The sequence below is a fragment of the Pseudophryne corroboree genome, chromosome 3 (assembly GCF_028390025.1).
Source record: "Pseudophryne corroboree isolate aPseCor3 chromosome 3, aPseCor3.hap2, whole genome shotgun sequence".
Classification (NCBI taxonomy): Eukaryota; Metazoa; Chordata; class Amphibia; order Anura; family Myobatrachidae; genus Pseudophryne; species Pseudophryne corroboree.
In genome coordinates, this window is record NC_086446.1 from 516,287,552 (window position 1) to 516,314,038 (window position 26,487).

A 26,487-nucleotide genomic window follows, 5' to 3' on the forward strand; every position below is an offset into this window, starting at 1 on the left:
CAAATATTCCTCTGTTGTAAACCACCTCTCACACTTGAGCAATACTGCCTCAGAAACGCTTGTATCACTGCTAAATCAGTAAATGGGTCAAACAGGTGTATAGTTAAAGGCCGTTCGTCACACATGGTCGGTATCAACTCCACACCTTCCATCACAGGATTATCAACCTCTCTCCGCATCCTAGAAACAGTCTCCTCATATATCCCATGTTCAATAAAAGTCACGTCATAAAGACTCTGTGATGGAATCTCCTGAATACAATAAATCTCCCTCCTTTGAACAGATAACAAGCCCTCCAATACCTCCTCCACCAGGTACTTCAATCCACCGTTTCCAGTACTCCTCGTGATCCGCACTCTACACGTATTCTTAATTCCCGACATTTTCCCAGGCCATCCACACAGGGACACCGCTCAGCACCTGAAAAGGAAAAAAACCGCACTATCCCCCCTCGTTATCCTGGGGGCCCCTCCGAAGAAGGACCCCTGAATACCCCCTGGCTGCGACACAAGATCGCAGCCAAAAGGCCGAGAAGCGATAACCCGAATGTGGGCTGAGGGACCGGCGCAACCGAAACAGGATCTACAATCCATCATGGAGAATCACCCTCCCCCACGCACGCTTACACTATCTGCAGATTGACTTGACTTTTGTTGGCGGCGGCGGCGACAGCAAAGAAGAGGAGGAAGGAAGGAGAAGTCCGGACTGACAAGCAGGCAGTCACCCAGGCGCGCGCAACCACATTCCATCACTCACTCCTGCATCGTGAGTTTTCTCTCCTCTCCTGTCTTGCTGGCTGCTTGACTGACTGGCTGGCTGATGCACAATCATTTGCATTTGGTCCGCCTCCGACAACCACACCCACCAGACGTCTGCCGCCCGTCCCGTCTGTCCCTGCTGGCTCCGTGCTTATTATCACATTGACACAATGCTATGCACTTGCACTTCATCACTTAAGCAGTGGGACATTCATTCTGCAATGGAAGGTTCCCTGGCTGCCTTGAACCTCCTGTCTCTAAAATCTGGATTGTTTCAACCAACCCGTTCATCCTGGCAGATTTCAATTTTTCACTACAGTGTGAGGGCTCTGTGAAGTCATCATGATGCACACTCTATGATGTCATCATGATGCGACACATGTGATGTCATCATTATGCGACACACGTGATGTCACAATGTGCTTGGCTGTATGGACTGCATTTGCTTGGCTTGCTAACTGACATCCACTTGAGGGAGACACACACCAGGAGATGGATGCAGCATATACACATACTGCAGAGCTTGTGCCTTTAGTGCCTGTAACAGCAACTATCCACACCTCCTGCAACCAGCGTGGACACCACCGCCACAAAAATAAAAATTAGTTCCAAACATGAACAGGTCGAAAAGACCAGCCGAAAGGATGATCATGATAGTAAGTTAAAAATGTAGGAATTCATTTCGAAGAGGTAAGGCTTCTTCGTTCGTACTTAGTTTGCATTCAAGAATTAGGCCTACGTAGGCCTCACATCCAAATGCTGATCAACTGTTTCAATTTGTCTTGTGCAGAAGGAGGGAATTCAATGGAGACAAGAAGTAGACGCTAAATAAGACTCCACACAGTAGTTCACAGGTGCTTTTATTCATCCATTGTAACATTTTAATAGACAGCAAAGATTGAATACAATTTTGACACAGTATAAAAAGCATGCTTACAAAATCCAAGAGTTTATCAATGCAGCAGGCAAAAAAACATTGCAAATCCTGGGGAATAAGCTGAGAAGTCAGCATTCATCTATTTTTGGAATACAGAATAGGAAAGGTGCACCGGTCCCGGAGGTACTGCAATACCGGGTCAATGCGTGGAGTGGACAGAGCAAGCTCTTCTTCCATCTCCCTGTTCTAAAAATCCATTTAATATATGGCCCCCAGATAGGGGGCGTATCAGATATTAAACTGATAAGAACAGATTTTTTGATTGAAAAAGCGTCTTTATTGGTATAAAGTTGCAAAAAACAGACGGTAACATTGACAAACATAAGTGCCGTGTCGCAGCACAGGCCAAAACACAGCACAGATGCAGACTGTATAGTGCAGTCGAAGAACTACGGCGCGGGCCTGTAGCCTACACCGTAGTTCTCAGGCTGCACTATGCAATTAAACGATACAATAACACAACAGTAAATAAGGCTATGGGTGTGGAGGGTAGGGGGGTGAGGGAGGGTGAATCACAAGCCCGAAGCTTTATTGAAAGACAGACACATATAAGGGGAAGGGCGATAAATAGAAGACATCAATAAAACAACAGACATTGTGAGTGAGGGGGCAGGGGCCACGGTCCCAAAGTCTCATTTTCGGTTCGGACAAGGGGAGAGGGGCAGAAAAAGGGGGGTTTAGTCCTCTTCTTCCTCAGGGCTGTCCATGGTGGAATAGTCTCTGAGCAGGCTGTGGACCAGCCTGCAACAGTCCTGGATGGACATCCTCTCCCTCCTCAGAATGAGGCGGTTCCTGGCAAGCCACGAAGCGTCCTTAACACAGTTCATAAGGCGCCAGGCTTCCTGGATCGCCCCAACGGTGTGGGTGCCAGGGAATAGTCCGTAGAGTACCGAATGGTACGTGAGACAGTTCCTCGGCACAGAGTTTTTCAGTTCGTTTTCCAGGGCGTCCAACAACAACTGGGCCCAGGCACAGTCCCAAAACAGGTGCATAGATGTTTCTTCATGTATGATGCACCTGGGGCAATGTCTGTACCTGCACAGGTTCCGGGAGTGCATGAATGACCGGAGGGGCAAGCCCCCCTGGATGGCCATCCACGACAGGTCTTTGTGTCTGTTTGTGAGCCTTTTGGAGGCCACATTCTCCCAGACCTGTTTGGCAGTCGCTGAAGGGAGCCCCGGAATCGGCTCCAAATCGTCTTTAGCTCTGATGAGCTTGTAGATGGTCTTCGGCTTCCATAAGTCAGGTTTAACTCCCTCCAGTTGGTGTTCCCTCACGAACTTGGACACGTCCAGGTAGTACCACGGAGTGTTCCAGTTGTAAGGGATGGAGCTGTCCCATTTGTCCCAGCCGAGGTTCCTCCAAAGAGGCAGGAGGAAGAAACGGGACATGGAGTTTCCTGCAGAATCGTTCAAGTTCTCGTACATTGTCCTTCGGATGCAGTTACAGACGAAGAAGGCTCGAAGCATGGTGGGGACATCAGGGATACCCTTTCCACCCTTGAGGGGCTCCTTGTACATAACTGCACGCTTTACTCTGTCCATCTTGGAGCCCCAGATGAAGTGAAACACTGCCCTTGTGATGGCCCTGCAGACGGTTGCCAGAGGTGGCCAGGCCTGCGCGGTGTACTGCAGAACGGGAAGGATCTCGTTGCGCAGCACAAGTGATTTCCCCTCGATGGTAAGTTCTCTGAGGCTCCACAATCCAATCTTTTGTCGAACAGTTGCCAGTCTCTCTTCCCAACATCTCAGGGCTGCACCCTCGCCGCCGAACCAGACTCCCAAGATCTTGATGAAGTCGGGCTTGATGGCAAAAGGAAATGGTGCAGAGGATGACAGGTGCCACTTTCCGAAGAGCATAGCCTCTGACTTCCCGCAGTTGACTTTAGCCCCTGAGGCTCGGCCGAAGTTCTCGCAGGTCTGGACGAGCGCTGTCACCGAACGTTGATCCGCGCAGAAGACAGTGACATCATCCATGTACAGCGAACACTTGGCCTCTCGTCGGTCACGACCCGGTGCGACGATCCCTCTGATCTCTGGATTCCGTCTGATGCATACAGCCATAAGCTCTATAACACAAACAAAAAGAAGAGGTGAAAGAGGGCAGCCTTGTCTGACCCCGGACAGGATGGAAAAGGGGTCAGTCTTCCAGCCGTTCACCAGCACCGAGCTGTGGATATCAAGGTACATCAGGTTAACATACGTACAAAACATTTTACCGAGGCCAAATTTATGCAGAACCCTGCCCATCAGCTCATGTGAGACACGATCAAAGGCCTTCTCCTGGTCAAGGCTGACCAGGGCCGCGTGAACGTTCCGATCCTTGATGTAATGGACCGTGTCTCTGAGGAGGGCGAGGCTGTCTGCAATCCTGCGACCAGGAATGGCGCAGGTCTGGTCCGGGTGAATGATCTGTCCGATGACAGCCTTCAGCCTGTTGGCGAGCACCTTGGCGAGGATCTTGTAGTCCACGTTTAAGAGAGAGATGGGCCTCCAATTTTTCAGCTCACATCTCTCCCCCTTACGCTTATACAAGATCGTGATCATTCCCTCCCTCAGCGATGGGGGCATTTTGCCCTCCACCACCATCCCCCCATACAGCTCGAGCAGGTCCGGTCCAATGAGGTCCCACAGCGCTACATAGAGCTCTGCTGGGAGACCATCACTGCCCGGGGTCCTGCCCTGCCTAAAGGATCTGGCGGCAGAGTGCAACTCCTCCAACGCCAAGGGAGCATCCAGGGCGGCTTTACCTGCAGGATCAATTGTGTTAGTGATACCTGACAGGAACTTATCAGCCTCCTCGCTGTCTGTAGTCTTAGGGGAGTAGAGGTCGCTGTAATAGTCGCGGACGACTTTCATCACGCCCTCCTTCCCCTGTCTGGGGATGCCGGTCTCATCTCGCAGCTCAGTCAGGGGCGTGTGGCCGGAGTGGAGTTTCCTGAAAAAGAAAGAATTACATTTCTCATCCTTCTCCAGGTTCTCCACCTTGGAACGGAAGACGATACGTCTGGATTCCTCCTCAAAGTGCCTTTTCAGGCCCCCTTTGGTCTCATCCAGCTCGTCTCTCACGTCCCAGCCGCACCGTTGGAGGTCCAGCAGGGACTGCAGATGTCTTTGCAGTCTCTTGAAGTTCCTCTTTCGGTCGCACGCCTGTTGTCTCCCTTTAACCTGAAAGAAACTGCGAATGTTAGCCTTAGCATATTCCCACCAGTCGCTCATACAATCAAAATAACATTTGTCATTTTTCCATGTGATGTAGGCATCCTTCAGCTCCGCCAGCACCTCCTCTCTTTCCAGTAGGGCGCAATTCAACTTCCAGGAGCCTGGGCCAGGTGAAAAACCGCTGCCCAGGACTCCTTGGAAGAGAATGGCCCTGTGGTCTGAGAAGAAGCAGGGGACCATAGAATGCCTCGTCTGCTTCACTGCTCTAGAGGTAAACACAAAGTCAATGCGGGAACGCACAGAGCCATCGGGGCGGCTCCATGTAAAATTCACGGAGCCGGACCCCATGGAGCCCATAGCGTCCCGCAGTGATGCTTCGGTCACCATTTCTATGAGCAGTTTAGACGTCACATCAAGCTTGGTAGAGTTGCTGGTGCTGCGTCCATCCTCCTCCATGGTGCAGTTGAAGTCTCCTGCCATCACTACCGCCCTAGTGATTGCGAGCTGCGGTCGCAGGGTCTGGAAAAGCTCCAAACGCTCATTCTTGAAAGGGGGGGCGTACACGCAGATAAGCCTGATAGGCTCACCTGCCCAGGAGCCGTCTACGATCAGCAATCTGCCGCAGACGAGCTCCTGAACAGAATCTAGCGTGAAGAGGCTCCCCCTGATAAGAATGGCGACCCCTGCAGACTTACACTCACCCCCACCGGACCAATAGGAGGCGCCGTGAGACCACTGCCTGCCCAGATGTTTGTAGGACCTGGAGAAAGGAAGAGAGCATTCCTGCAACATGTACACATCACATTTCTGACTATCTAGGAAAGTAAACACAGACTGTCTTCTAAGCTTATCCTTAATACTCCTCACATTAATGGTGAAAATTGAAAATGACGCCATTAGTTGGGGAAAAAAGAGAGGTTAGGCAACAGTTCTACATTTACGTTACCACTCCGTCGGGCGGGGCTTCCTCGGCATCGGATGCCAGGTTCCCTTGCTCGGGTAGCGGCGAGCTGTCTCCCAGTATCCGGTCGAGTAAGGCGTCGGCGTTGGCATCCAGCTCCTCCTCCTCCTCCCTGCTGAATGCCTCCGCCAGCTCCTCCATTTCTTCTTCCAGTGGGGTCAGCTCGACCGCCAGTTTCTTAGAGGATTCGGAGTCCGCAGACGGGCTGTCGAGCTCCTTCCTCTTGCAGTTCCGTGTCTTCTCGGCACCTGCAGTTGGAGTAAGAGGGGAGGGGAGGGCGGGGAAATCTTCCTGGGAAGAAAGGTCAGGTGGGGCAGGGGTGGCTGGGTTGGGGGAGACAATGGGCTGGGTAGGAGAGTCGGAGGAGGGGTCAGGGAGGGTTGCGACAGTGGTAGGGATGGGAGTCACTGTCGCAGGGGGTGGGCTGGTGGAGATGGGTAGGGAGGTGGTGAGGGAGGATGGGAGGGGGGTGGGTTTGACAGGTTTCTTACCCTCCTGCGGTTTCTTTTCCTTCTGCGTAGCAGAGGGCAGCAGCTTGAGGGCAGGGTTGGCACGTCCGGTCACCACAGCTGAGTAGGTTCTCGACCTACTCGGGCAGTCCCTGTAGACGTGGTCCACTTTGCCGCACAGGTTGCAGGTTTTCCTCGTGGGGCAGTCTTTGGTCTCATGGCTGGCCATGTGGCAATTCTTGCATGCCGGGACCTTGCAGTCCTTCATCACGTGGCCCGTCCCGCCGCACTTCCTGCAGTTGCGTGGCTGGTCGGCGTAGTGGAGAAGTCCTTGAGATCCCCCCAGGGAGAAGCACTGTGGGAGGTGCTTGACTCCTTCTGGGCACGAGGTGTCCTTTTGCAGGACGACGATCACAGCCCACTTTCCAGTCCAGAAGCTGTTCCCATCCAGAACCCTTGTGGGGTCCTTCTTGACGGTACAGAACCGGCTGAGGAAGGTGACAATGTCCTTGATGGGCGTGTGTGGGTTCCTCATTGAAACCGTCACCCGCCTTTCCTCTCTTTGAATAGGGCAATTGCCCACAAAGCGGGAGAAAGGGGATTCGGGTCTCGCCGATTTCACTGCCTCCCAGTACCTCTTGCAGATGGCAAGGGAGGCGAAGGTGACGTAGAAGATCCCCTTCAGGTAATTCTGGATGCTGAGGGTTTCAGCGGTCGAGAAGCCCTGGTCCAGGATCATCTTCTTCCCAAAGGTCTCCACTGTCATGTCCGGCATCCGTCCATCCACCTCCTTCAACTTCATCACCACGGTGAATCTCATCCAGGGCTCCAGGGACGGTTTGTCTTTGGTGCTCGCCTGGGTGGGTGTCGCTGGCGGTGTTGCTGCAGGGGTTGTGGCGCTGGGTGCGGCCGATCCGGTGGGGGCTTTGGCGTTTTTTTTCGCCGTCTTGGCCTGGCTCTTCTTGGCGAGGGTGGCCGGAGTGGAGGCAGAGGCTGGAGCAGCTGGGGCTGGAGCAGCGGGGGCTGGAACAGCGGCGGCTGGGGCAGCGGTGGCCATACTCACAGCTCCTTTGGCGTAGAAGGCGGGGCGGAGGATCAGCGCTGTCGTCAAGAGGAGGAGAGGCGGTCGGTCGCTTCAGAGGGCAGAGCCAGCAAGTCTAGCCCTCCAGTGCAGGTAGGGGGCGCTGCAGAGCTTCTCCGGCGAAGTCCCTTTTCTCCACGCAGTCTTGCTGGCGGAGGGGGGGTATCTTCTCCAGAGGGCAGAGCAAACAAGTCTAACCCTCTGCTGTAGCTGGGGAGCGATGCAAATCTTCACCCTCTTCAAGCGATCTTCTCCTTCTCCTCGCAGTCTCGACTTTCGATTTTTCTGGCTTCTCGGCCCGGGTGCAGCTTAGCCCTGAGAAGGACAATTGTCGGTCCAAGAAACAAGGTAGCACCGTCAGTCAGCGTGAACTGATAAGAACAGATTTTTTGATTGAAAAAGCGTCTTTATTGGTATAAAGTTGCAAAAAACAGACGGTAACATTGACAAACATAAGTGCCGTGTCGCAGCACAGGCCAAAACACAGCACAGATGCAGACTGTATAGTGCAGTCGAAGAACTACGGCGCGGGCCTGTAGCCTACCCTGTAGTTCTCAGGCTGCACTATGCAATTAAACGATACAATAACACAACAGTAAATAAGGCCATGGGTGTGGAGGGTAGGGGGGTGAGGGAGGGTGAATCACAAGCCCGAAGCTTTATTGAAAGACAGACACATATAAGGGGAAGGGCAATAAATAGAAGACATCAATAAAACAACAGACATTGTGAGTGAGGGGGCAGGGGCCACGGTCCCAAAGTCTCATTTTCGGTTCGGACAAGGGGAGGGGGGCAGAAAAAGGGGGGGGGTTTAGTCCTCTTCTTCCTCAGGGCTGTCCATGGTGGAATAGTCTCTGAGCAGGCTGTGGACCAGCCTGCAACAGTCCTGGATGGACATCCTCTCCCTCCTCAGAATGAGGCGGTTCCTGGCTAGCCACGAAGCGTCCTTAATACAGTTCATAAGGCGCCAGGCTTCCTGGATCGCCCCAACGGTGTGGGTGCCAGGGAAAAGTCCGTAGAGTACCGAATGGTACGTGAGGCAGTTCCTTGGCACAGAGTTTTTCAGTTCGTTTTCCAGGGCATCCAACAACAACTGGGCCCAGGCACAGTCCCAAAACAGGTGCATAGATGTTTCCTCCTGTATGATGCACCTGGGGCAATGTCTATACCTGCACAGGTTCCGGGAGTGCATGAATGACCGGAGGGGCAAGCCCCCCTGGATGGCCATCCACGACAGGTCTTTGTGTCTGTTTGTGAGCCTTTTGGAGGCCACATTCTCCCAGACCTGTTTGGCAGTCGCTGAAGGGAGCCCCGGAATCGGTTCCAAATCGTCTTTAGCTCTGATGAGCTTGTAGATGGTCTTCGGCTTCCATAAGTCAGGTTTAACTCCCTCCAGTTGGTGTTCCCTCACGAACTTGGACACGTCCAGGTAGTACCACGGAGTGTTCCAGTTGTAAGGGATGGAGCTGTCCCATTTGTCCCAGCCGAGGTTCCTCCAAAGAGGCAGGAGGAAGAAACGGGACATGGAGTTTCCTGCAGAATCGTTCAAGTTCTCGTACATTGTCCTTCGGATGCAGTTACAGACGAAGAAGGCTCGAAGCATGGTGGGGATATCAGGGATACCCTTTCCACCCTTGAGGGGCTCCTTGTACATAACTGCACGCTTTACTCTGTCCATCTTGGAGCCCCAGATGAAGTGAAACACTGCCCTTGTGATGGCCCTGCAGACGGTTGCCAGAGGTGGCCAGGCCTGCGCGGTGTACTGCAGAACGGGAAGGATCTCGTTGCGCAGCACAAGTGATTTCCCCTCGATGGTAAGTTCTCTGAGGCTCCACAATCCAATCTTTTGTCGAACAGTTGCCAGTCTCTCTTCCCAACATCTCAGGGCTGCACCCTCGCCGCCGAACCAGACTCCCAAGATCTTGATGAAGTCGGGCTTGATGGCAAAAGGAAATGGTGCAGAGGATGACAGGTGCCACTTTCCGAAGAGCATAGCCTCTGACTTCCCGCAGTTGACTTTAGCCCCTGAGGCTCGGCCGAAGTTCTCGCAGGTCTGGACGAGCGCTGTCACCGAACGTTGATCCGCGCAGAAGACAGTGACATCATCCATGTACAGCGAACACTTGGCCTCTCGTCGGTCACGACCCGGTGCGGCGATCCCTCTGATCTCTGGATTCCGTCTGATGCATACAGCCATGAGCTCTATAACACAAACAAAAAGAAGGGGTGAAAGAGGGCAGCCTTGTCTGACCCCAGACAAGATGGAGAAGGGGTCAGTCTTCCAGCCGTTCACCAGCACCGAGCTGTGGATATCAAGGTACATCAGGTTAACATACGTACAAAACATTTTACCGAGGCCAAATTTATGCAGAACCCTGCCCATCAGCTCATGTGAGACACGATCGAAGGCCTTCTCCTGGTCGAGGCTGACCAGGGCCGCGTGAACGTTCCGATCCTTGATGTAATGGACCGTGTCTCTGAGGAGGGCGAGGCTGTCTGCAATCCTGCGACCAGGAATGGCGCAGGTCTGGTCCGGGTGAATGATCTGTCCGATGACAGCCTTCAGCCTGTTAGCGAGCACCTTGGCGAGGATCTTGTAGTCCACGTTTAAGAGAGAGATGGGCCTCCAATTTTTCAGCTCGCATCTCTCCCCCTTACGCTTATACAAGATCGTGATCATTCCCTCCCTCAGCGATGGGGGCATTTTGCCCTCCACCACCATTTCCCCATACAGCTCGAGCAGGTCCGGTCCAATGAGGTCCCACAGCGCTACATAGAGCTCTGCTGGGAGACCATCACTGCCCGGGGTCCTGCCCTGCCTAAAGGATCTGGCGGCAGAGTGCAACTCCTCCAACGCCAAGGGAGCATCCAGAGCGGCTTTACCTGCAGGATCAATTGTGTTAGTGATACCTGACAGGAACTTATCAGCCTCCTCGCTGTCTGTAGTCTTAGGGGAGTAGAGATCGCTGTAATAGTCGCGGACGACTTTCATCACGCCCTCCTTCCCCTGTCTGGGAATGCCGGTCTCATCTCGCAGCTCAGTCAGGGGCGTGTGGCCAGAGTGGAGTTTCCTGAAAAAGAAAGAAGTAGGTTTCTCGTCCTTCTCAAGGTTCTCCACCTTGGACCGGAAGACGATACGTCTGGATTCCTCCTCAAAGTGCCTTTTCAGGCCCCCTTTGGTCTCATCCAGCTCGTCTCTCACGTCCCAGCCGCACCGTTGGAGGTCCAGCAGGGACTGCAGATGTCTTTGCAGTCTCTTGAAGTTCCTCTTTCGGTCGCACGCCTGTTGTCTCCCTTTAACCTGAAAGAAACTGCGAATGTTAGCCTTAGCATATTCCCACCAGTCGCTCATACATTCAAAATAACATTTGTCATTTTTCCATGTAATGTAGGCATCCTTCAGCTCCGCCAGCACCTCCTCTCTTTCCAGTAGGGCGCAATTCAACTTCCAGGAGCCTGGGCCAGGTGAAAAACCGCTGCCCAGGACTCCTTGGAAGAGAATGGCCCTGTGGTCTGAGAAGAAGCAGGGGACCATAGAATGCCTCGTCTGCTTCACTGCTCTAGAGGTAAACACAAAGTCAATGCGGGAACGCACAGAGCCATCGGGGCGGCTCCATGTATAATTCACGGAGCCGGACCCCATGGAGCCCATAGCGTCCCGCAGTGATGCTTCGGTCACCATTTCTATAAGCAGTTTAGACGTCACATCAAGCTTGGTAGAGTTGCTGGTGCTGCGTCCATCCTCTTCCATGGTGCAGTTGAAGTCTCCTGCCATCACTACCGCCCTAGTGGTTGCGAGCTGCGGTCGCAGGGTCTGGAAAAGCTCCAAACGCTCATTCTTGAAAGGGGGGGCGTACACGCAGATAAGCCTAATAGGCTCACCTGCCCAGGAGCCGTCTACGATAAGCAATCTGCCGCAGACGAGCTCCTGAACAGAATCTAGCATGAAGAGGCTCCCCCTGATAAGAATGGCGACCCCTGCAGACTTACACTCACCCCCACCGGACCAATAGGAGGCGCCGTGAGACCACTGCCTGCCCAGATGTTTGTAGGACTTGGAGAAAGGAAGAGAGCATTCCTGCAACATGTACACATCACATTTCTGACTATCTAAGAAAGTAAACACAGACTGTCTTCTAAGCTTATCCTTAATACTCCTCACATTAATGGTGAAAATTGAAAATGACGCCATTAGTTGGGGAAAAAAGAGAGGTTAGGCAACAGTTCTACATTTACGTTACCACTCCGTCGGGCGGGGCTTCCTCGGCATCGGATGCCAGGTTCCCTTGCTCGGGTAGCGGCGAGTTGTCTCCCAGTATCCGGTCGAGTAAGGCGTCGGCGTTGGCATCCAGCTCCTCCTCCTCCTCCCTGCTGAATGCCTCCGCCAGCTCCTCCATTTCTTCTTCCAGCGGGATCAGCTCGACCGCCAGTTTCTTAGAGGATTCGGAGTCCGCAGACGGGCTGTCGAGCTCCTTCCTCTTGCAGTTCCGTGTCTTCTCGGCACCTGCAGTTGGAGTAAGAGGGGAGGGGAGGGCGGGGAAATCTTCCTGGGAAGAAAGGTCAGGTGGGGCGGGGGTGGCTGGGTTGGGAGAGACAATGGGCTGGGTAGGAGAGTCGGAGGAGGGGTCAGGGAGGGTTGCGACAGTGGTAGGGATGGGAGTCACTGTCGCAGGGGGTGGGCTGGTGGAGATGGGGAGGGAGGTGGTGAGGGAGGATGGGAGGGGGGTGGGTTTGACTGGTTTCTTACCCTCCTGCGGTTTCTTTTCCTTCTGCGTAGCAGAGGGCAGCAGCTTGAGGGCAGGGTTGGCACGTCCGGTCACCACAGCTGAGTAGGTTCTCGACCTACTCGGGCAGTCCCTGTAGACGTGGTCCACTTTGCCGCACAGGTTGCAGGTTTTCCTCGTGGGGCAGTCCTTGGTCTCATGGCTGGCCATGTGGCAATTCTTGCATGCCGGGACCTTGCAGTCCTTCATCACGTGGCCCATCCCGCCGCACTTCCTGCAGTTGCGTGGCTGGTCGGCGTAGTGGAGAAGTCCTTGAGATCCCCCCAGGGAGAAGCACTGTGGGAGGTGCTTGACTCCTTCTGGGCACGAGGTGTCCTTTTGCAGGACGACGATCACAGCCCACTTTCCAGTCCAGAAGCTGTTCCCATCCAGAACCCTTGTGGGGTCCTTCTTGACGGTACAGAACCGGCTGAGGAAGGTGACAATGTCCTTGATGGGCGTGTGTGGGTTCCTCATTGAAACCGTCACCCGCCTTTCCTCTCTTTGAATAGGGCAATTGCCCACAAAGCGGGAGAAAGGGGATTCGGGTCTCGCCGATTTCACTGCCTCCCAGTACCTCTTGCAGATGGCAAGGGAGGCGAAGGTGACGTAAAAGATCCCCTTCAGGTAATTCTGGATGCTGAGGGTTTCAGCGGTCGAGAAGCCCTGGTCCAGGATCATCTTCTTCCCAAAGGTCTCCACTGTCATGTCCGGCATCCGTCCATCCACCTCCTTCAACTTCATCACCACGGTGAATCTCATCCAGGGCTCCAGGGACGGTTTGTCTTTGGTGCTCACCTGGGTGGGTGTCGCTGGCGGTGTTGCTGCAGGGGTTGTGGCGCTGGTTGCGGTCGATCCGGTGGGGGCTTTGGCGGTTTTTTTCGCCGTCTTGGCCTGGCTCTTCTTGGCGAGGGTGGCCGGAGTGGAGGCAGAGGCTGGAGCAGCTGGGGCTGGAGCAGCTGGGGCTGGAACAGCGGCGGCTGGGGCAGCGGTGGCCATACTCACGGGTCCTTTGGCGTAGAAGGCGGGGCGGAGGATCAGCGCTGTCGTCGAGAGGAGGAGAGGCGGTCGGTCGCTTCAGAGGGCAGAGCCAGCAAGTCTAGCCCTCCAGTGCAGGTAGGGGGCGCTGCAGAGCTTCTCCGGCGAAGTCCCTTTTCTCCACGCAGTCTTGCTGGCGTAGGGGGGGTATCTTCTCCAGAGGGCAGAGCAAACAAGTCTAACCCTCTGCTGTAGCTGGGGAGCGATGCAAATCTTCACCCTCTTCAAGCGATCTTCTCCTTCTCCTCGCAGTCTCGACTTTCGATTTTTCTGGCTTCTCGGCCCGGGTGCAGCTTAGCCCTGAGAAGGACAATTGTCGGTCCAAGAAACAAGGTAGCACCGTCAGTCAGCGTGAACTGATAAGAACAGATTTTTTTTTTTTTTATCGAAGCCCGAGGTGCGTGACTTCATCACCCAGTGTCTGTGACCAAACGTGCTGGGGGCGAAGGTTCTTGGACCCTCTCCGAAAGGAGAAGGGCCCCGTTACTCCCCTAACCCTCAGAGCCCGAAGGCCTACTGGGGGAAAAAAGGGACTGTGGGTCCCCCCTTGCCAAAGCGCGGAGGGACCCTCGTGTGTCCCCAGGGTTGGCCGAAGCTTCCCCCTGGGGACCGATATCAGCCTCTGGCCCTCCCCAAAAGGAGAGGGCCTCAGCAACTTAGGAGAGAGGGTGGCCCATAAGGGTCTCACCTTAACCCCAACAAAACCGTGACGTGACACACTACAAAAAACATAAAAAGTGCTAGTGCTGTGTGTAAGTGCAAAACACGTGAGTGGGCATAAATAAATAAATAAGCCCCAGCCAGAAGGCCGGGGGGTATAAAAAATTTTCCTTACCCTAGCCAAAAGGCCAGGGCAAAGGAAGTGGGTGCAGACAGGAAGGGTTGAAGTGTTAAGTGCTAAAGTGCCTTAGTGCAAAGGTGGCTCGAAACCCCAGTGCATTTCCGGCACCCCTGTCCCTTCCAGTTCCAGGGGCACGAAACACCTCGAGCTTCTAGCTGCTCCCGACCTCTCAGCCAGACCCAGTTTCATACCCACTCGGTGCCAGGGTCAACCCCCAGTACGAGAAGAGATACTAGACCAGGCCTTTCTCCACTCCACGCAAGGGGCCTTTTTTCATCCCCTTAGAAGGACGGTGGATACTAAGCCTAGTTTTTCTCCCCTCTCGACCAGAGGCAGCGCCACACCCCAGCATTTGGTACTCCACAAAGTGTTTCTCCATTCCACATCTAGGAACCTCTCACGCTCCTAGTGTAAGAACAGATACTCCACCCTGTGTTTCCCTCGAGCAGGTTTTTTTTTTTTTTTTTTTTTTTTCTTTTTTGAAGCCCGAGGTGCGGTGCTTCATCACCCAGTGTCTGTGACCAAACGTGCTGGGGGCGAAGGTTCTTGGACCCTCTCCCAAAGGAGAAGGGCCCCGTTACTCCTCTAAACCCTCAGAGCCAAAAGGCCCTGAGGGAAAAAAAGGACTGTGGGTCCCCCTTTGCCGAAGCGCAGGGGAACCCTCGGGTGTCCCCAGGGTTGGCCGAAGCGTCCCCCTGGGGACCGATTTCTGCGTCTGGTCCTCCCCCCGTGGAGAGGACCTCAGCAACTTTAGAGGAGAGGGCGGCCCAAAAGGGTCTCACCTTAACCCCAACAAAAAACGTGACCGTGACATACTACAAACAACCAAAAAACGAATAAAGTGCTAAAGTTTGTGCAAGTGCAGGTGCAGGTGCAAAAACTCATATGTGGGCATAATAAATAAATAGACCCCAGCCAAAAGGCCGGGGGGGGGGTAAAAAATTATCCTTGCCCTAGCCAGAAGGCCAGGGCAAAGGATGTGGTGCAACAGAAGTTGGGACGAAGTGACAGTGCAAGTGCTCTTAAAGTGCAAAGGTTGGGACCAGTGCAGGTTAAGGCACCCTTGGGGTTTTCACCCCAAGGGCACATGTCACCCCGGGCTTCTAAGCTGCTCCTGGCCTCTAGCCAGACCAAGCTTCGTACTGCTCCTACACCAGGGTCAACCCCCAGTAAAAGAGTAGGTACTAGACCAGGCTGTTCCTAAACAACGTGAGGGTTCCTTAGGCCCCACGAAGATAGGAATACTCAGCCCAGTTTTTCTCCACTCTCCACCAGGGGCCCGCCACACCCCGGCAAGATACTCCACAGGGTGTTTCTCCATTCCACATCTAGGAACCTCTCACGCTCCTAGTGTAAGAACAGGTACTCCACCCTGTGTTTCTCTACAGTGGGTACTTCACCAGGCGGCTCCCTGTACCACATAGGGGCATATTACTCCCCCATGCAGACGGGATCTCCACCGAACCGTGCCTCATACAACATGGGGGGTTCGCACTCCCCCCATGAAGTGGGGCTAACCGGTCGGTTTTTCTCCACTGATAAGAACAGATTTTTTTTTTTTTATCGAAGCCCGAGGTGCGTGACTTCATCACCCAGTGTCTGTGACCAAACGTGCTGGGGGCGAAGGTTCTTGGACCCTCTCCGAAAGGAGAAGGGCCCCGTTACTCCCCTAACCCTCAGAGCCCGAAGGCCTACTGAGGGAAAAAAGGGACTGTGGGTCCCCCCTTGCCGAAGCGCGGAGGGACCCTCGTGTGTCCCCAGGGTTGGCCGAAGCTTCCCCCTGGGGACCGATATCAGCCTCTGGCCCTCCCCAAAAGGAGAGGGCCTCAGCAACTTAGGAGAGAGGGTGGCCCATAAGGGTCTCACCTTAACCCCAACAAAACCGTGACGTGACACACTACAAAAAACATAAAAAGTGCTAGTGCTGTGCGCAAGTGCAAAACACGTGAGTGGGCATAAATAAATAAATAAATAAGCCCCAGCCAGAAGGCCGGGGGGTATAAAAAATTTTCCTTACCCTAGCCAAAAGGCCAGGGCAAAGGAAGTGGGTGCAGACAGGAAGGGTTGAAGTGTTAAGTGCTAAAGTGCCTTAGTGCAAAGGTGGCTCGAAACCCCAGTGCATTTCCGGCACCCCTGTCCCTTCCAGTTCCAGGGGCACGAAACACCTCGAGCTTCTAGCTGCTCCCGACCTCTCAGCCAGACCCAGTTTCATACCCACTCGGTGCCAGGGTCAACCCCCAGTACGAGAAGAGATACTAGACCAGGCCTTTCTCCACTCCACGCAAGGGGCCTTTTTTCATCCCCTTAGAAGGACGGTGGATACTAAGCCTAGTTTTTCTCCCCTCTCGACCAGAGGCAGCGCCACACCCCAGCATTTGGTACTCCACAAAGTGTTTCTCCATTCCACATCTAGGAACCTCTCACGCTCCTAGTGTAAGAACAGATACTCCACCCTGTGTTTCCCTCGAGCAGGTACTACACTTGATCTTAGCCAAAAGGCCGAGAAGCGATAACCCGAATGTGGGCTGAGGGACCGGTGCAACCGAAACAGGATCTACAATCCATCATGGAGAATCACGCTCACACTATCTGCAGATTGACTTGACTTTTGTTGGCGGCGGCGGCGACGACAGCAAAGAAGAGGAGGAAGGAAGGAGAAGTCCGGACTGACAAGCAGGCAGTCACCCAGGCGCGCGCAACCACATTCCATCACTCACTCCTGCATCGTGAGTTTTCTCTCCTCTCCTGTCTTGCTGGCTGCTTGACTGACTGGCTGGCTGATGCACAATCATTTGCATTTGGTCCGCCTCCGACAACCACACCCACCAGACGTCTGCCGCCCGTCCCGTCTGTCCCTGCTGGCTCCGTGCTTATTATCACATTGACACAATGCTATGCACTTGCACTTCATCACTTAAGCAGTGGGACATTCATTCTGCAATGGAAGGTTCCCTGGCTGCCTTGAACCTCCTGTCTCTAAAATCTGGATTGTTTCAACCAACCCGTTCATCCTGGCAGATTTCAATTTTTCACTACAGTGTGAGGGCTCTGTGAAGTCATCATGATGCACACTCTATGATGTCATCATGATGCGACACATGTGATGTCATCATTATGCGACACACGTGATGTCACAATGTGCTTGGCTGTATGGACTGCATTTGCTTGGCTTGCTAACTGACATCCACTTGAGGGAGACACACACCAGGAGATGGATGCAGCATATACACATACTGCAGAGCTTGTGCCTTTAGTGCCTGTAACAGCAACTATCCACACCTCCTGCAACCAGCGTGGACACCACCGCCACAAAAATAAAAATTAGTTCCAAACATGAACAGGTCGAAAAGACCAGCCGAAAGGATGATCATGATAGTAAGTTAAAAATGTAGGAATTCATTTCGAAGAGGTAAGGCTTCTTCGTTCATACTTAGTTTGCATTCAAGAATTAGGCCTACGTAGGCCTCACATCCAAATGCTGATCAACTGTTTCAATTTGTCTTGTGCAGAAGGAGGGAATTCAATGGAGACAAGAAGTAGACGCTAAATAAGACTCCACACAGTAGTTCACAGGTGCTTTTATTCATCCATTGTAACATTTTAATAGACAGCAAAGATTGAATACAATTTTGACACAGTATAAAAAGCATGCTTACAAAATCCAAGAGTTTATCAATGCAGCAGGCAAAAAAACATTGCAAATCCTGGGGAATAAGCTGAGAAGTCAGCATTCATCTATTTTTGGAATACAGAATAGGAAAGGTGCACCGGTCCCGGAGGTACTGCAATACCGGGTCAATGCGTGGAGTGGACAGAGCAAGCTCTTCTTCCATCTCCCTGTTCTAAAAATCCATTTAATATATGGCCCCCAGATAGGGGGCGTATCAGATATTAAACTGATAAGAACAGATTTTTGATTGAAAAAGCGTCTTTATTGGTATAAAGTTGCAAAAAACAGACGGGAACATTGACAAACATAAGTGCCGTGTCGCAGCACAGGCCAAAACACAGCACAGATGCAGACTGTATAGTGCAGTCGAAGAACTACGGCGCGGGCCTGTAGCCTACACTGTAGTTCTCAGGCTGCACTATGCAATTAAACGATACAATAACACAACAGTAAATAAGGCTATGGGTGTGGAGGGTAGGGGGGTGAGGGAGGGTGAATCACAAGCCCGAAGCTTTATTGAAAGACAGACACATATAAGGGGAAGGGCAATAAATAGCAGACATCAATAAAACAACAGACATTGTGAGTGAGGGGGAAGGGGCCACGGTCCCAAAGTCTCATTTTCGGTTCGGACAAGGGGAGAGGGGCAGAAAAAGGGGGGCTTTAATCCTCTTCTTCCTCAGGGCTGTCCATGGTGGAATAGTCTCTGAGCGAGCTGTGAACCAGCCTGCAACAGTCCTGGATAGACATCCTCTCCCTCCTCAGAATGAGGCGGTTCCTGGCAAGCCACGAAGCGTCCTTAACACTGTTCATAAGGCGCCAGGCTTCCTGGATCGCCCCAACGGTGTGGGTGCCAGGGAATAGTCCGTAGAGTACCGAATGGTACGTGAGACAGTTCCTTGGCACAGAGTTTTTCAGTTCGTTTTCCAGGGCGTCCAACAACAACTGGGCCCAGGCACAGTCCCAAAACAGGTGCATAGATGTTTCCTCGTGTATGATGCACCTGGGGCAATGTCTGTACCTGCACAGGTTCCGGGAGTGCATGAATGACCGGAGGGGCAGGCCCCCCTGGATGGCCATCCACGACAGGTCTTTGTGTCTGTTTGTGAGCCTTTTAGAGGCCACATTCTCCCAGACCTGTTTGGCAGTCGCTGAAGGGAGCCCCGGAATCGGCTCCAAATCGTCTTTAGCTCTGATGAGCTTGTAGATCGTCTTCGATTTCCATAAGTCAGGTTTAACTCCCTCCAGTTGGTGTTCCCTCACGAACTTGGACACGTCCAGGTAGAACCACGGGGTGTTCCAGTTGTAAGGGATGGAGCTGTCCCATTTGTCCCAGCCGAGGTTCCTCCAAAGAGGCAGGAGGAAGAAACGGGACATGGAGTTTCCTGCAGAATCGTTCAAGTTCTCGTACATTGTCCTGCGGATGCAGTTACACACGAAGAAGGCTCGAAGCATGGTTGGGATATCCGGAATACCCTTTCCACCCTTGAGGGGCTCCTTGTACATAACTGACCGCTTTACTCTGTCCATCTTGGAGCCCCAGATGAAGTGAAACACTGCCCTCGTGATGGCCCTGCAGACGGTTGCCAGGGGTGGCCAGGCCTGCGCGGTGTACTGCAGAACAGGAAGAATCTCGTTGCGCAGCACAAGTGATTTCCCCTCGATGGTAAGTTCTCTGAGGCTCCACAATCCGATCTTTTGGCGAACAGTCGCCAGTCTCTCGTCCCAACATCTCAGGGCTGCACCCTCGCCGCCGAACCAGACTCCGAGAATCTTAATGAAGTCGGGCTTGATGGCGAAAGGAAATGGTGCAGAGGATGACAGGTGCCACTTTCCGAAGAGCATAGCCTCTGACTTCCCGCAGTTGACTTTAGCCCCTGAGGCTCGGCCGAAGTTCTCGCAGGTCTGGACGAGTGCTGTCACCGAACGTTGATCCGCGCAGAAGACAGTGACGTCATCCATGTACAGCGAACACTTGGCCTCTCGTCGGTCACGACCCGGTGCGGCGATCCCTCTGATCTCTGGATTCCGTCTGATGCATACAGCCATGAGCTCTATAACACAAACAAAAAGAAGAGGTGAAAGCGGGCAGCCTTGTCTGACCCCGGACAAGATGGAAAAGGGGTCAGTCTTCCAGCCGTTCACCAGCACCGAGCTGTGGATATCAAGGTACATCAGGTTAACATACGTACAAAACATTTTACCGAGGCCAAATTTATGCAGAACCCTGCCCATCAGCTCATGTGAGACACGATCAAAGGCCTTCTCCTGATCAAGGCTGACCAGGGCCGCGTGCACGTTCCGATCCTTGATGTAATGGACCGTGTCTCTGAGGAGGGCGAGGCTGTCTGCAATCCTGCGACCGGGGATGGCGCAGGTCTGGTCCGGGTGAATGATCTGTCCGATGACATCCTTCAGCCTGTTGGCGAGCACCTTGGCGAGGATCTTGTAGTCCACGTTTAAGAGAGAGATGGGCCTCCAATTCTTCAGCTCATATCTCTCCCCCTTACGCTTATACAAGATCGTGATCATTCCCTCCCTCAGCGATGGGGGCATTTTGCCCTCCACCACCATCTCCCCGTACAGCTCGAGCAGGTCCGGTCCAATGAGGTCCCACAGCGCTACGTAGAGCTCTGCTGGGAGACCGTCACTGCCCGGGGTCCTGCCCTGCCTAAAGGATTTGGCGGCAGAGTGCAACTCCTCCAACGCCAAGGGAGCATCCAGAGTGGCTTTGCCTGCAGGATCAATAGAGTTAGTGATACCTGACAGGAACTTATCGGCCTCCTCGCTGTCTGTGGTCTTAGGGGAGTAGAGGTCGCTGTAGTAGTCTCTGACGACTTTCATCACGCCCTCCTTCCCCTGTCTGGGGATGCCGGTCTCATCTCGCAGCTCGGTCAGGGGCGTGTGGCCAGAGTGGAGTTTCCTGAAAAAGAACGAATTACATTTCTCGTCCTTCTCAAGGTTCTCCACCTTGGAACGGAAGACGATACGTCTGGATTCCTCCTCAAAGTGCCTTTTCAGGCCCCCTTTGGTCTCATCCAGCTCGTCTCTCACGTCCCAGCCGCACCGTTGGAGGTCCAGTAGGGACTGCAGAAGTCTCTGCAGCCTCTTGAAGTTCCTCTTTCGGTCGCACGCCTGTTGTCTCCCTTTAACCTGAAAGAAACTGCGAATGTTAGCCTTAGCATATTCCCACCAGTCGCTCATACATTCAAAATAACATTTGTCATTTTTCCATGTGATGTAGGCATCCTTCAGCTCCGCCAGCACCTCCTCTCTTTCCAGCAGGGCACAGTTCAACTTCCAAGAGCCTGGGCCAGGAGCGAAGCCGCTACCCAGGACTCCTTGGAAGAGAATGGCCCTGTGGTCTGAGAAGAAGCAGGGGACCATAGAATGCCTGGTCTGCTTCACTGTTCTAGAGGTAAACACAAAGTCAATGCGGGAACGCACAGAGCCATCGGGGCGGCTCCATGTATAGTTCACGGAGCCGGACCCCATGGAGCCCATAGCGTCCCGCAGTGATGCTTCGGTCACCATTTCTATGAGCAGTTTAGACGTCACATCAAGCTTGGTACAGTTGCTGGTGCTGCGTCCATCCTCTTCCATGGTGCAGTTGAAGTCTCCTGCCATCACTACCGCCCTAGTGGTTGCGAGCTGCGGTCGCAGGGTCTGGAAAAGCTCCAAACGCTCATTCTTGCCAGGGGGGGCGTACACGCAGATAAGCCTAATAGGCTCGCCTGCCCAGGAACCGTCTACGATAAGCAATCTGCCGCAGACGAGTTCCTGAACAGAATCTAGCGTGAAGAGGCTCCCCCTAATAAGAATGGCGACCCCTGCAGACTTACACTCACCCCCACCGGACCAATAGGAGGCGCCGTGAGACCACTGCCTGCCCAGATGTTTGTAGGACCTGGAGAAAGGAAGAGAGCATTCCTGCAACATGTACACATCACATTTCTGACTATCTAGGAAAGTAAACACAGACTGTCTTCTAAGCTTGTCCTTAATACTCCTCACATTAATGGTGAAAATTGAAAATGACGCCATTAGTTGGGGAAAAAAGAGAGGTTAGGCAACAGTTCTACATTTACGTTACCACTCCGTCGGGCGGGGCTTCCTCGGCATCGGATGCCAGGTTCCCTTGCTCGGGTAGCGGCGAGCTGTCTCCCAGTATCCGGTCGAGTAAGGCGTCGGCGTTGGCATCCAGCTCCTCCTCCTCCTCCCTGCTGAATGCCTCCGCCAGCTCCTCCATTTCTTCTTCCAGCGGGATCAGCTCGACCGCCAGTTTCTTAGAGGATTCGGAGTCCGCAGACGGGCTGTCGAGCTCCTTCCTCTTGCAGTTCCGTGTCTTCTCGGCACCTGCAGTTGGAGTAAGGGGGGAGGGGAGGGCGGGGAAATCTTCCTGGGAAGAAAGGTCAGGTGGGGCAGGGGTGGCTGGGTTGGGAGAGACAATGGGCTGGGTAGGAGAGTCGGAGGAGGGGTCAGGGAGGGTTGCGACAGTGGTAGGGATGGGAGTCACTGTCGCAGGGGGTGGGCTGGTGGAGATGGGGAGGGAGGTGGTGAGGGAGGATGGGAGGGGGGTGGGTTTGACAGGTTTCTTACCCTCCTGCGGTTTCTTTTCCTTCTGCGTAGCAGAGGGCAGCAGCTTGAGGGCAGGGTTGGCACGTCCGGTCACCACAGCTGAGTAGGTTCTCGACCTACTCGGGCAGTCCCTGTAGACGTGGTCCACTTTGCCGCACAGGTTGCAGGTTTTCCTCGTGGGGCAGTCTTTTGTCTCATGGCTGGCCATGTGGCAATTCTTGCATGCCGGGACCTTGCAGTCCTTCATCACGTGGCCCGTCCCGCCGCACTTCCTGCAGTTGCGTGGCTGGTCGGTGTAGTGGAGAAGTCCTTGGGATCCCCCCAGGGAGAAGCACTGTGGGAGGTGCTTGACTCCTTCTGGGCACGAGGTGTCCTTTTGCAGGACGACGATCACAGCCCACTTTCCGGTCCAGAAGCTGTTCCCATCCAGAACCCTTGTGGGGTCCTTCTTGACGGTACAGAACCGGCTGAGGAAGGTGACAATGTCCTTGATGGGCGTGTGTGGGTTCCTCATTGAAACCGTCACCCGCCTTTCCTCTCTTTGAATAGGGCAATTGCCCACAAAGCGGGAGAAAGGGGATTCGGGTCTCGCCGATTTCACTGCCTCCCAGTACCTCTTGCAGATGGCAAGGGAGGCGAAGGTGACGTAAAAGATCCCCTTCAGGTAATTCTGGATGCTGAGGGTTTCAGCGGTCGAGAAGCCCTGGTCCAGGATCATCTTCTTCCCAAAGGTCTCCACTGTCATGTCCGGCATCCGTCCATCCACCTCCTTCAACTTCATCACCACGGTGAATCTCATCCAGGGCTCCAGGGACGGTTTGTCTTTGGTGCTCACCTGGGTGGGTGCCGCTGGCGGTGTTGCTGCGGGGGTTGTGGCGCTGGGTGCGGCCGATCCGGTGGGGGCTTTGGCGTTTTTTTTCGCCGTCTTGGCCTGGCTCTTCTTGGCGAGGGTGGCCGGAGTGGAGGCAGAGGCTGGAGCCGCTGGGGCTGGAGCAGCGGGGGCTGGAACAGCGGCGGCTGGGGCAGCGGTGGCCATACTCACGGGTCCTTTGGCGTAGAAGGCGGGGCGGAGGATCAGCGCTGTCGTCGAGAGGAGGAGAGGCGGTCGGTCGCTTCAGAGGGCAGAGCCAGCAAGTCTAACCCTCCAGTGCAGGTAGGGGGCGCTGCAGAGCTTCTCCGGCGAAGTCCCTTTTCTCCACGCAGTCTTGCTGGCGGAGGGGGGGGGTATCTTCTCCAGGGGGCAGAGCAAACAAGTCTAACCCTCTGCTGTAGCTGGGGAGCGATGCAAATCTTCACCCTCTTCAAGCGATCTTCTCCTTCTCCTCGCAGTCTCGGCTTTCGATTTTTCTGGCTTCTCGGCCCGGGTGCAGCTTAGCCCTGAGAAGGACAATTGTCGGTCCAAGAAACAAGGTAGCACCGTCAGTCAGCGTGAACTGATAAGAACAGATTTTTTTTTTTATCGAAGCCCGAGGTGCGTGACTTCATCACCCAGTGTCTGTGACCAAACGTGCTGGGGGCGAAGGTTCTTGGACCCTCTCCGAAAGGAGAAGGGCCCCGTTACTCCCCTAACCCTCAGAGCCCGAAGGCCTACTGAGGGAAAAAAGGGACTGTGGGTCCCCCCTTGCCGAAGCGCGGAGGGACCCTCGTGTGTCCCCAGGGTTGGCCGAAGCTTCCCCCTGGGGACCGATATCAGCCTCTGGCCCTCCCCAAAAGGAGAGGGCCTCAGCAACTTAGGAGAGAGGGTGGCCCATAAGGGTCTCACCTTAACCCCAACAAAACCGTGACGTGACACACTACAAAAAACATAAAAAGTGCTAGTGCTGTGCACAAGTGCAAAACACGTGAGTGGGCATAAATAAATAAATAAATAAGCCCCAGCCAGAAGGCCGGGGGGTATAAAAAATTTTCCTTACCCTAGCCAAAAGGCCAGGGCAAAGGAAGTGGGTGCAGACAGGAAGGGTTGAAGTGTTAAGTGCTAAAGTGCCTTAGTGCAAAGGTGGCTCGAAACCCCAGTGCATTTCCGGCACCCCTGTCCCTTCCAGTTCCAGGGGCACGAAACACCTCGAGCTTCTAGCTGCTCCCGACCTCTCAGCCAGACCCAGTTTCATACCCACTCGGTGCCAGGGTCAACCCCCAGTACGAGAAGAGATACTAGACCAGGCCTTTCTCCACTCCACGCAAGGGGCCTTTTTTCATCCCCTTAGAAGGACGGTGGATACTAAGCCTAGTTTTCCTCCCCTCTCGACCAGAGGCAGCGCCACACCCCAGCATTTGGTACTCCACAAAGTGTTTCTCCATTCCACATCTAGGAACCTCTCACGCTCCTAGTGTAAGAACAGATACTCCACCCTGTGTTTCCCTCGAGCAGGTACTACACTTGATCTTAGCCAAAAGGCCGAGAAGCGATAACCCGAATGTGGGCTGAGGGACCGGCGCAACCGAAACAGGATCTACAATCCATCATGGAGAATCACCCTCCCCAACGCACGCTCACACTATCTGCAGATTGACTTGACTTTTGTTGGCGGCGGCGGCGACAGCAAAGAAGAGGAGGAAGGAAGGAGAAGTCCGGACTGACAAGCAGGCAGTCACCCAGGCGCGCGCAACCACATTCCATCACTCACTCCTGCATCGTGAGTTTTCTCTCCTCTCCTGTCTTGCTGGCTGCTTGACTGACTGGCTGGCTGATGCACAATCATTTGCATTTGGTCCGCCTCCGACAACCACACCCACCAGACGTCTGCCGCCCGTCCCGTCTGTCCCTGCTGGCTCCGTGCTTATTATCACATTGACACAATGCTATGCACTTGCACTTCATCACTTAAGCAGTGGGACATTCATTCTGCAATGGAAGGTTCCCTGGCTGCCTTGAACCTCCTGTCTCTAAAATCTGGATTGTTTCAACCAACCCGTTCATCCTGGCAGATTTCAATTTTTCACTACAGTGTGAGGGCTCTGTGAAGTCATCATGATGCACACTCTATGATGTCATCATGATGCGACACATGTGATGTCATCATTATGCGACACACGTGATGTCACAATGTGCTTGGCTGTATGGACTGCATTTGCTTGGCTTGCTAACTGACATCCACTTGAGGGAGACACACACCAGGAGATGGATGCAGCATATACACATACTGCAGAGCTTGTGCCTTTAGTGCCTGTAACAGCAACTATCCACACCTCCTGCAACCAGCGTGGACACCACCGCCACAAAAATAAAAATTAGTTCCAAACATGAACAGGTCGAAAAGACCAGCCGAAAGGATGATCATGATAGTAAGTTAAAAATGTAGGAATTCATTTCGAAGAGGTAAGGCTTCTTCGTTCATACTTAGTTTGCATTCAAGAATTAGGCCTACGTAGGCCTCACATCCAAATGCTGATCAACTGTTTCAATTTGTCTTGTGCAGAAGGAGGGAATTCAATGGAGACAAGAAGTAGACGCTAAATAAGACTCCACACAGTAGTTCACAGGTGCTTTTATTCATCCATTGTAACATTTTAATAGACAGCAAAGATTGAATACAATTTTGACACAGTATAAAAAGCATGCTTACAAAATCCAAGAGTTTATCAATGCAGCAGGCAAAAAAACATTGCAAATCCTGGGGAATAAGCTGAGAAGTCAGCATTCATCTATTTTTGGAATACAGAATAGGAAAGGTGCACCGGTCCCGGAGGTACTGCAATACCGGGTCAATGCGTGGAGTGGACAGAGCAAGCTCTTCTTCCATCTCCCTGTTCTAAAAATCCATTTAATATATGGCCCCCAGATAGGGGGCGTATCAGATATTAAACTGATAAGAACAGATTTTTTTGATTGAAAAAGCGTCTTTATTGGTATAAAGTTGCAAAAAACAGACGAATACATTGACAAACATAAGTGCCGTGTCGCAGCACAGGCCAAAACACAGCACAGATGCAGACTGTATAGTGCAGTCGAAGAACTACGGTGCGGGCCTGTAGCCTACACCGTAGTTCTCAGGCTGCACTATGCAATTAGACGATACAATAACACAACAGTAAATAAGGCTATGGGTGTGGAGGGTAGGGGGGTGAGGGAGGGTGAATCACAAGCCCGAAGCTTTATTGAAAAGACAGACACATATAAGGGGAAGGGCAATAAATAGAAGACATCAATAAAACAACAGACATTGTGAGTGAGGGGGCAGGGGCCACGGTCCCAAAGTCTCATTTTCGGTTCGGACAAGGGGAGGGGGGCAGAAAAAGGGGGGTTTTAGTCC

General features: G+C 53.4%; 2 non-coding genes and 3 pseudogenes across 2 annotated transcripts; all 5 read right to left on the reverse strand.

Annotated features, from left to right (window-relative positions):
- Nucleotides 1–1,796: 1,796 nt before the first annotated feature.
- LOC134899685 (U2 spliceosomal RNA) lies at nt 1,797–1,981 on the reverse strand. Its single transcript, XR_010173329.1, has one exon. It is a non-coding gene; the product is annotated as a U2 spliceosomal RNA (small nuclear RNA).
- Nucleotides 1,982–16,376: 14,395 nt separating this feature from the next.
- LOC134899834 (U2 spliceosomal RNA) lies at nt 16,377–16,500 on the reverse strand (annotated as a pseudogene).
- A 1,246-nt stretch (nt 16,501–17,746) lies between these two features.
- Nucleotides 17,747–17,930, reverse strand: LOC134899692 (U2 spliceosomal RNA). The gene has a single exon (XR_010173333.1). It is a non-coding gene; the product is annotated as a U2 spliceosomal RNA (small nuclear RNA).
- A 6,590-nt stretch (nt 17,931–24,520) lies between these two features.
- LOC134899835 (U2 spliceosomal RNA) lies at nt 24,521–24,644 on the reverse strand (annotated as a pseudogene).
- Nucleotides 24,645–25,901: 1,257 nt separating this feature from the next.
- LOC134899689 (U2 spliceosomal RNA) lies at nt 25,902–26,076 on the reverse strand (annotated as a pseudogene).
- Nucleotides 26,077–26,487: the final 411 nt, after the last annotated feature.